Source organism: Triturus cristatus, chromosome 4_2, assembly GCF_964204655.1.
Source record: "Triturus cristatus chromosome 4_2, aTriCri1.1, whole genome shotgun sequence".
NCBI classification, from domain to species: Eukaryota; Metazoa; Chordata; class Amphibia; order Caudata; family Salamandridae; genus Triturus; species Triturus cristatus.
In genome coordinates this window covers 62,373,549-62,384,518 of record NC_140586.1, presented here as the reverse complement: position 1 = coordinate 62,384,518, position 10,970 = coordinate 62,373,549, and positions in this window count along the sequence as shown.

Here is a 10,970-nt window from a genome sequence, read left to right as displayed (position 1 = left end):
AATGTAAAAAGAACACCCCCTCACTGTGTAGAGCAGAAGTTAAGTGGGGGCTCACAAAATGCAGCAGATGTGGAGTATTGTGGTGATGGGGTCCAAACCCCCCTCATCACAGTGACCAAAAGGTAAGTGTCATCATGGTCAAAGCTGCAAATAACAAACAGCATGTATGATCCCTGCTCCCAACACATCAAACACTTCTGGAGCAAACTAGTGGTTGTGTCCCATACACACAGAGATGTGGTGAGGCTAACAGTGCGGTGAAAACATAACACTCTCGGCCATGTGCAGACAAGCACCACACATGGGGGCTGACAATGCACACAGCGTACAATGACACAACAACAGAAGTGAGCAACACCAAGCATGCACACATCTCGAAAATAGACACACCAATCAAAACAACATGTGTAGACTGTAGGTGTCAGATCCCAAACTCACATTCCATGCCAGCAATGGCACCCAACAACCAGGATGAATGTGCACAATGTTGTGAAAGGACTCAAAGGGACAGCTTGCAAAATCACAGAAACAGCATCCAGACCAAGGCCAACAACAGCAATACCAATGCACTTGTGCAGATGCACAAACAGGCAAACTCACACTGCACATCGGACACAACATGTGTGTGTGTGTGTGTGTCACAGTATCCCAAGGCAACTACACAACACATGTGGGGGGCTGAACCACAGTGACACAGATGTGTACACAGTTCCATACAAAAGTAAACCATCATTGGGACACCCTCAGTGGGCAATCAGGCGTTGGGAGATGAGAGGAAGCACAACAGACACATGTGACACAAGCTGGAATGAACACCAACTAACACAGCAAGAGACTGACACACAACACCACTACCCCCAGGGACCAGGCAGTGGGGTGACACAAGCATGCATGACACCTCCACTGTGATGACAAAGGCAGATGTCGTACAAACTGGGAAACCCAGACATGTGTCCTGTGCCACAAACGTTCATCACACATACCCAAACACAAATCTCTCAGCATGGCCCCTCATCCATGGACAAACTGGAACTAGGGGACCATCCATGCAAACATTCACATCAGTCCACCCTCAACACCACACACCTGAACTGCAACAATGTGTATCTGTGAAGTCCACATGGACAGGTGATATTGCAGATGCACCCATGACAAACACAGGAATGTTGGCAGGAACTAAGGTGCACACACATATCACACAAGGACTGTTTACAACCCTGGGGAATGACAGACACACTGCACAGTATGCGGTACATAGGCATGACCTCAAAGGTCATGTAACCTTCAGAATCCCTGCCACAGTCCCAGGCCTATGCAGATGCCAAGGAGAAACACAAGTCACACATGCTGACACCTGCCAGCATCGCAGCCGTGAACCCGACAAGTGGGAGCAGTCACACACATATACAAATGTCTCAATCACTGAAAACTACCACCTAGGGACAACTACATGATATTGCGAACAAACAAGTGCCTTGAGGAACCCTGACTGTGCCCCATCTGTGTCTGACAACACCATCACCACTCAGAACTGACAAATCCCAATGATGATACACCAAGTAACAGTAGTGTGTCATGCACCCACACATCTGGTAGCCCATTGGAAAAGTACTGTGATGAACCCAGTACCACTCAGCAAGCATCAACAACAGGAACATATCAAGGGAACACTGTCTGTGTATGAACAGGGATGTGGACACACACACATGCACATACAACACACACCATGGGCCCAGGCCATGTCACTGGACAACACACTAACTTGAGGGGACACAACTCCTGTGGGAGCCCAGCTGTGCCAAACATATTCACCACAAGTCCCACTCATGTCTGCAGAACACTTGGTCAGTCAGCCATCAGTTACCACACAATGAAGGCTCTGGTCACAACAGCCTGGGTACGGGAGTCTCCCCGAACTCATCTGCACATACCCAAAACATATGTCTAGCAAGTTGCACAGAGGACCCAGTTGCTCCTATTACAATGATGCCCACACCTGTAGGGCCAGTAGTGATGAGCACGAAGTATGTGGAAGTGACAATTTGGACAATGGGAAGCACATCATATGTGCAGGGGTGCAAGCCACAGATGTGACCATGCCAATGAAATGCTCACAGAGAGATGTACACAAATATTTGATCCAGACACACCCAGGTAGCTGCAAAGGATGACATGGATACCGACCAGAATAGGATACATATCTCATGGACCACAGGGAGTACCTCACATCAACACATCAGTATGCAACATTGTAAGCCAAGCATTACAGGTGCAAGGGCATGTAAAACAACATCAACATGATGTATAGCTAAATCAAGTTCACAGGGACAAAGAAAAAAGCTTTATTCAGCATATGAAAAGTGAAACGTCTGTTCCAACAAAAGGCCAATGGCCAGTCCATGTCCAAATGGCAAGGAGTGAACTAGAGTGACAAATTCAGTATATGAAATTCTAAACGTCTGTGCAACCAAAAGGCCAATGGCCAGTCCATGTCAAAATGCCAAGAAGTGAACTAGAGTGACAACTGTCACACCTTGCTTGCCTGCACTGCTAAGGACCGGGGTCATCCCCTCAGAGGGGCATACATGGGGGCAGGCCAGGCACCGCAGGGACAGGATCAGGATCTCAGGCTTCAGCTGGACTTTACCTATCCTCCGGGTCCAGCCCCGAAGGTCCTGCCACCTCTTCTGGCAGTTGCGGATGCGGTGCTTGTAGACCCCCACAGAACGAACAGCCCGGGTGATGGTCAGCCAGATCTCCTGCTTCTGGTGTAATCAACCTGTGAGGATGACAAAGTGAAAAGTACATTAACACACATGCCCCAGATTTGTGCAGCACACAATTGGATATACATGTCATCATCACAAAGGGAAATAAATTACACAGGTAGTGCAACCATGGGGAATGAAAACTCACATGCATGTCTGACATGTTAACAATACCTTTATAGTTTAAGCTTGCAATAATGCACTTTAGCAGCAGGAAAACTATTCATTACATGTACCTACACACTTTGGTGGATGAAAGTAGTCAGTGAGAATGCTTGCCACTGGTGTACACACTGCTAGTACTGCTAGTCAGACAACATGCATAATTAGGAAGGCAGTGGACAGCACACTCACCTGCTCCCCTGGTGTCCCATAGAGCTTTCTGTACTCTGGAAGAAGCCCGTCCAGCAGGGCCTGGTTCTCCTTCTCAGTGAAGGCTGGGGCCCTCTCCAGAGTACGTGCCATAGCAGGAGCAAGAGGATGCATAGACAGCAGCAGTGGTAGCAGGGATGTGGTCCAGTAGCATGTAGTGCAGGCAAGTGAGCTCCCTGGGGGTGAGCCAGCCTTATATCTGTGCTGCAGAGGCAGACTCTGTGCCATGTGTCCCAAGTGATAGGTCCAACACGGTTGCATTCTATGAATCTGGCCAATCCATTCAAAACTACGACTCGTACACACCTTCCGCATCGTTCAAATCTTCACCTTCATGGAACACTTGAAATTGCAACATTGTTGTAGGCATCCAACTGAGTTTGCAGTGCACAACTCGTACAAGGTTTGAATCCGCATCCGTCTCCATGACAGTCCTGAGCCAATGGGTGCGCCCGGCTCGTTCAACTGACTGTACAACATGTATTTTGAACATACACATGCACCCGTCTCCATACGATTCAATGGCCAAGGCGTACGCTTGTCTCGGACCATGCCTGTCCGACGCGTATGCATTATAGTCATCCGCGTCGGACCTCATTGGATTCAATGACAAAGCATACACAGGGGTCGTTCATGAACCGTGCAATGCGTACGCATTGTCACCCGCGTCCGACCTCATTGGATTCAATGACAAAGCGTACGCACAGCTCGGTCATGAACCGTGCAATGCGTACGCATTGTCACCCGCGTCGGACCTCATTGGATTCAATGACAAAGCGTACGCAGGGCTCGGTCATGAACCGTGCAATGCATACGCATTGTCACCGGCGTCTGACCTCATTGGATTCAATGACAAAGCGTACGCACGGCTCGGTCATGAACCGTGCAATGCATACGCATTGTCAACCTCGTAGGACCTCATTGGATTCAATGACAAAGCGTACGCAGGGCTCGATCATGAACCATGCAATGCGTACGCATTGTCACCCACGTCGGACTTCATTATTGTGACTATTATATGGATGCAACACACATATACTGGCCATGGACACCTGCGCACACCTGCCACACTATAGCATTGGCCACACAGTGTCCCATGGCATGTAAGGCTGCATTCCCTGGGTGTTTGAGGGGGCCACAGCTGTTTTTTTGTCTGGCACTTTGTGCAGCCACTCCCAGGCTGTTATCTTGTACATGGGGGCAGAGTCCTTTGTGTGTTGTGCACATTACCACTGTGATGTGCAATTGGACGGTAATGGGCATGAGTGAAGGCCACAGTGTCAGGTTGGATATGTTTAAGACATGTCACATACACCCTGAGTCCTGGGGGTGATGGCATGTACGTCACAGTGAGACCTGTAGCCCCAATTCTGATGTGCACCCACAGTCTGTGTGCATGTTGTGTCTGAGATGTGTCTGATCACATGTTACCAATGGGTGACAGTCTCCACATCCATGTGGTATATGCATCAACCTTGATGGGGTGTGTGTCTAAGAGACGTACATGTAGGGCCGGCAGGAACAACAGTGCCCACTACCTGTGGGGCTTACGCTTGCCTTGTGGTGCGTACGTGCTACGCCATGTCCATTGCTGTGTTGATGTGGCAATACAGGGAGCCTGGGTTTCTGCATGGCAAAGATCTGTGATGCCTGGGAGACATGAGTCCTCATTTGTCACTGGGGTGTGTTTTTTTAACATTGCAGCAGCACATAGGTTGGGTGACACAGCCAGATGATTAGCCCATTGCACTACATGGCACTCATGTTGACATGTGGAATTGAGATGTGAGGTGGTGGTCTCGTAGGTGACATATGTGTCCATGACCAACAGCACACACCTCAGTACATTGTATAATGTCATGAACTAGCATGTGATAGTGATCGTGGTCATGGTCACATGGGTGGATGTACTGACAATCTTCCTTTGTGCATCTCTGTACTGCAGGCCACCAGCTGTCCATCGTTCCCAGACCTTGCAACCATGCAGGAACGCGACAACATCAGACGGTACCGCTTCACCAGGCCACTGATTGAGGAGTTTTTCGGAGCAGTTGGCACCACATCTACTACCTGGCCGGACATACCCTACAGCACTGACCCCAGAGGTGAAGGTGATGGCAGCCCTGCACTTCTTTGCTACCGGTACCTTCCAGTACACTGTGGCTACTGCTGGTGGTATGTCGCAAATGATGTTTAGTTGGGTGCTACGCGATGTCTTGGAGGGGATGTTGCAATTCCTCGACCTGTATATCAATTTCCCGAGCCAAGATGAACTCCCTGAAATTAAGGATGCCTTTTATACACTGGGGAGGATGCCAAACGTCATTGGATCCATTGACGGGACACATGTTGCCCTGATACCACCACAGGCACATGAGCAGGCATACCGGAACAGGAAGCACTACCATTCGATCAATGCTCTGGTGGTCTGTCTTGCTGACATGTTGATCACACATGTGTGTGCACGGTTCCCTGGTTCGGCGCATGATGCCTACATTATGAGAAGTAGTCACATTGCAACGCTGATGTCACAGATGCCAGCTCAGCGTGCCTGGCTTGTCGGTGTGTACTGACTGTTCTCATTGTGTGTGTTTGTCAGTGTTGTATTCCGCACTCCTACAAAACTCAGCTACTTGTTCATTTTTGTGTGTGTATATGACTCTGGATACCCCAACATGCCGTGGTTGCTGACACCCCTCAGGAACCCTGTGACACCAGCCGAGCTGCGCTACAATGAGGCACATGGTCGGAGCAGGAGGGTGATTGAGCGGACATTCGGCCTCCTGAAAAGCCGCTTTCGCTGCCTGGACAGGCCCTCCCATATGAGCCAGCAAAGGTTTGCAAGATAATACTGGTCTGCTGCATGCTACACAACATGGCAGTGCAGAAGGAGGTGCCTCTCATCCAGGATGACGATGATGACAACCAACGTCCGGCACCTGTGGAGGATCCCGGCCTGGGCCAAGATGCCAGTGATGATGAAGATGATGGTGATGGTGACGTCCGCTCCCAGCTCATCAACAACTTCTTCACCTGAATGTGAGTTTCCAGTGTTGTTATGTGAATGTATGGAGGTAGCCTGGAATGTGTTGAGCCAGCTCTGTTGCTGTCTGAGTGTGTCTGTGTGCCACTTGAATGGATGCGTACTGTGATGTGTCCATTCAGGTGGTGTTACTCCACAATAGGGTAGTACTGCTAACTAGTGTTTGTGTAGGTGTTTTGCAACATGTTTTGTGCATGTGTATTGCATTTCTCTCCTGTTCTTCTGTGCTTTTGACTGTATCTTCTCTGTCTTTCCCAGGGTCCTTTGCCTGTTGTGTGGTCAACACTGACCCCCAACACCCAGAAGCCAACACCAGTGTGGAAGTTGACAATTCCCATCAACTGATGTACCACACATCCCTGGACTTCCATTCTCCAACACATTGTGAGCGTGTGTCCACTGTTACGTAGAATTACCGTGCAACTAGTGTGGAATAAACGTGTTGCTGATATGTAATGAACCTGTGCTACGCTTTGTTATGTGCGTTGTCTGTCCCACATCTGAGTGACATCTGCTTACCTCACCTGTGGACTTGTTACCACTGACTGTGCTTGGTGTTGTGTCTGTGCATGCCAATGTGTTTCAGGTCAACATCATTGTGTGTGAGTAACATGGCCATGGTGAGTATGTTTTGTGTTGCCATAGTGGTGTGTCTCCCTCACATGTGTCACATCCCCATGACTCACATGACAAGTTGGAATCACAACAGAGGCAAGTATGGTGCACTGGTGAGTTTATTTACAAACATGTGTGAGTGAAGTGCACAGGAAGGTGGGTGCTGTACAGTGGTTTGGGAATCCAAAATTCACATTGGAGTTGGAAGTGCTGATAGATGAAATGTCCAGAGTAAAGTCCACAGTCGTCTGCTACATTGGCCCAACATGAACCCTCCATGTAATGTGGGCGAGTTGTGTGCGATTGGGCAAGGTGAACGGGTTGCGCACAAAGAACATTGTCCAGAATAGGTTTGGATGCCCTGGGGGATGTGCTGGGACATCTGCCTCTCACATGTCCTTCTTTGGACGACCCCTCTTCTTCCGGGGGGGGGATCCTCATGTGCAGGCCTCTGCGGTGCAGGGGACTCTCCAGCAGAGTCCTCCGCCCTCCCTGTGGTGCAGGCAGATGGTGTTGCGACAGATGTTGTGGGCACACAGGGGGGTGTGGCAGGTTTGTGTTAATCTGGCGGAGGCATTGTAGTATGTCCCGATGCACCGCAGTGATGTCATCCCACTTGGCCTCTATGCGGGTATGGTGGGCGACCTGCTTGTGTTGCATGTCCTTGAGGATCCCCACTACCTGGCCAAATCCTCTGGTGCTATCCTGGTACGCATCTAAGTTGCGTGCCAGTTGGAGGACATCATGCAGTCCAGACCCCTCTGCAAGGCTTGCCCTGTGCCTCCCACCCCTCCCAGCACCCCTCTCCACATGGGCAGAACCAGCGGCGGTACGCACAGGTGACACTGGGACCCCTTGGGTGGTGTTGCTGGTGGTGTTGGCTTTAGCTTTCGGGGGGTCCTGTGTCCCTGTGATGTGGGTGTTGATTGTCCTTGGTCTGTCCGTGTTGGAGGGGTTGCCCTGTCGGTGTCCAGATGCTGGAGGCATGGGTACAGGAGGGGCAGATGTTGCTGCTGCTGGTGCTGCATGATGGCTTACACCGGAGGGGCCAGGTTGGTCGTCATCATCCGAAGTGGACAGTGAGAGAGTCATACCAGAGAGCTCAGTGTCCACCAGAGTCTGGGACTGGGTATCCTCGTCATTTGGTGCTGGGTGCCCAGCACGACCTGTGTTTGGAAGAGACACACAATGTGATTTATGTTTCTACATGCATCGTTGGTTCACAAACATGACATTTTCTACTTTTCAAACAGATGCCTGCCTGTACACTGCTTTTTCCCAGCTTGTCACAGACAGAGTTTGATATTGTTGTTGGCCATTTGCCAGCATGGCCTTGTGCTCCCCACAACAGAGCCCAGTGTCAGACATCTTGTCAGTCCCTTCCCACTTCCTGTGAGGCAAGTATGGTTCAGTTTGATCTTGCTGGGCCATGTGGGTGGGTGTAGGTTGTCTGTGACAGTGACTCCCATCATACTCTTGGCTACACCCCCCTTCCCAGCATGCCCATGCTTCCTCCCTCTTGACTCTGCTTCCCTGTGAGGGGGTGTGACAGTAATGGCAAGATGGCTGACTGTGAAATCCTGGTGTTTGATTGGCTACAAGCCCCAGCATGGCCTTGTGCTCCCCACAACAGAGCCCAGTGTCAGACATCTTGTCAGTCCCTTCCCACTCCCTGTGAGGCAAGTATGTTTCAGTTTGATCTTGCTGGGCCATGTGGGTGGGTGTAGGTTGTCTGTGACTGCGACTCCCATCATACTCTTGGCTACACCCCCCTTCCCAGCATGCCCATTCCTCCTCCCTCTTGACTCTGCTTCCCTGTGAGGGGGTGTGACAGCAATGGCAAGATGGCTGACTGTGAAATCCTGGTGTTTGTTTGACTACAAGTCCCAAGTGAGCCCCTGTGCTTCACACAGCAGCACCCAGTACGGGGTATCTTTTGCTGATTTTTCAATGAGGTGTGTGTCAATGCATTGTACCCGGTGAGTTGTGTGGAGTTTGTGTTGGGGGGGTGTCTCCCCCTGCTGAGTAGTATGGTCAGGGCTGTCACTCCTCCTTCCCATCATGAAACATGCTTCCATTGTAGGGTGTGCAAGTTGTCTTTCAGGATGTCAGTCAGTGGTGTCCTGCTTCTGATTTTCACACAAGCCCTAGCAGGGCCTTGTGCTCCCCACAGCAGGACCCAGTGTCAGCCATCTTGTCAGTCATTTTCCACTCCCTGTGATGTGGGCATGTTTCAATGGGGTCTTGATGGGCCAATCAGGAGGGGGGGGCATTATCTGTGACTACAGGCCCCATCATGCTTTTGGCTACACTCACTTCATCTGCATCCCCACTATTCCTTCCTGACAGTCAGCTGCACTGTAAGGTGGTGTGTTTGTGGTGTCAAACTGTCTAGCTGGGTGTATTTGGCTTAATGCCACTGGCTTGCTCTATTTGTTTGTAGGTTGGTGCATGTCATGACACAGTCCCCAGTCACTGTGAGATGGCAGGTATTGTGTTTGTGTGACTGGCATACACATCTTGGGTTGATTATCTATTGGTTAGTGTAGCTTTGCTTGCGGTGCATGGTTTCACTGTCCCCTTGCCACAAAATCTTGGGTATGTTGTTTGTGTACTCACCAGGCTCTGGGATGTCTGTTAGGCCATGGACGCTCTCTGGTGGTAGGATGTCCCGCACCTTCTCCTCCCAGGTCCTGAAGTAGACTGGTTTGGCAGGAGGGCCACCGCAAGTGCGTTGACTCAAGGCGTGATCTTTCTCGATGAGTTTCTTGACCCTCCTGCACACGTCAAACCACCGGTTCTGGATATCATCCTTTGTGCACAACGTTGGTGCTTGTGCATTCACCTTGTCCACAATCCTCGCCCACATGTTGGTTTTCTGTGAGATGGGGGTCCTTTGAACCAATGTACCGAACAAATGTGGCTCTACTCTGATGATCTCGTCTACCAGCACTTCTAACTCACTATCTGTGAACTTTGGATTCTTCTTTAGAGGCATGGTGATGGGTGGTGGTGGTGGGGGATGTGTGTGTGAGGGTGCAAGTGATGTTGGTTTGGTGTTGGTTTTGCTGTGTGTATGTGTGTGTGCTTTTGTATGAGGTGCTGATGGTGTGTGAGTTGTGTGATGGGTGAGTTGTGAGTGTGTCTGTGGTTGCTGTGTATTGGTGTTTGCTGCTGGCTGTGTCTCCTGTTTGCAAGGTATGATGGTAGTGATTGTAGTCCTTTATATAGTTGGAGTTGTGGGTGTGTCTTTGTCACATTTTTTGGGGGGGTATTTATTGGCTTAGTCATTGCTTGTTTGGTCCTTTTTTTGTCTTTTTTCCTTTGTGTTTTGTAGGCATGAAGGAGACGTTCATGTGACGGAAACGGACGCTGCTGTTGTCTCGTGCGGGCTTCTCCGCCTCATTCACGCTGCCTGTCTTCTGTGTTTGGTACGCGTCGTTCGCGGCGGGCTCTATTGCTTGTGTGCCGGGTTGTCTGTGCGTGTCGGTCGTGCGGCTTGGTCTCCGTGCGAGTCGGTCTGGTTTTACACGCATTGCATCGTACTGCGCTAATCGTACATCGCGTGTACGGGTTGGTCGGGTTCATTCCGGGTTCGTGTCGGTCAGTGAAAATCGCGTCGGTTTTCCGGCCGGATCACTATTTTCCCTCCGGCTCGGTCGTACGGCCTGTATTCCATACATGTCGGATGTAATTCACTCGCGTTGCATCATACTGCACAGGTCGTACGGCGCTGGTCCATGTCGGTCGGTATTCGGTCCGGGTCCGTGTCGGTCGGTTCGTTTTGCAGCCGGAATCGGAATCGGCCCCTTTGTGTACAAATGCCTTTCTTAGTTTTTTTTCCACAACGGTGCCACACTGTTAACTCATGAATATTTTTTAGTTCGTAGCATGTTGTGGGCTTACAGGGGAATAGGGTGGGATATAATTTAAATATAATACATTAATAATTTTTTTTTATTTATTTATATTTATTTAATTGAGATTTTATAGTATTAATTGTGGAAAGTAATTTATGTTATTAATTAATAATTATTTGGTTGTTAATTAATATAATTAATTATGGTAATTGTATGAAAAAACTCGTGCAGGTTTTGGGGTTTATAGGGGTAAACTGTTCAACGTAATTTATTTGTAATTAATTAATACTTAGTTGTTAATTATTATTGATT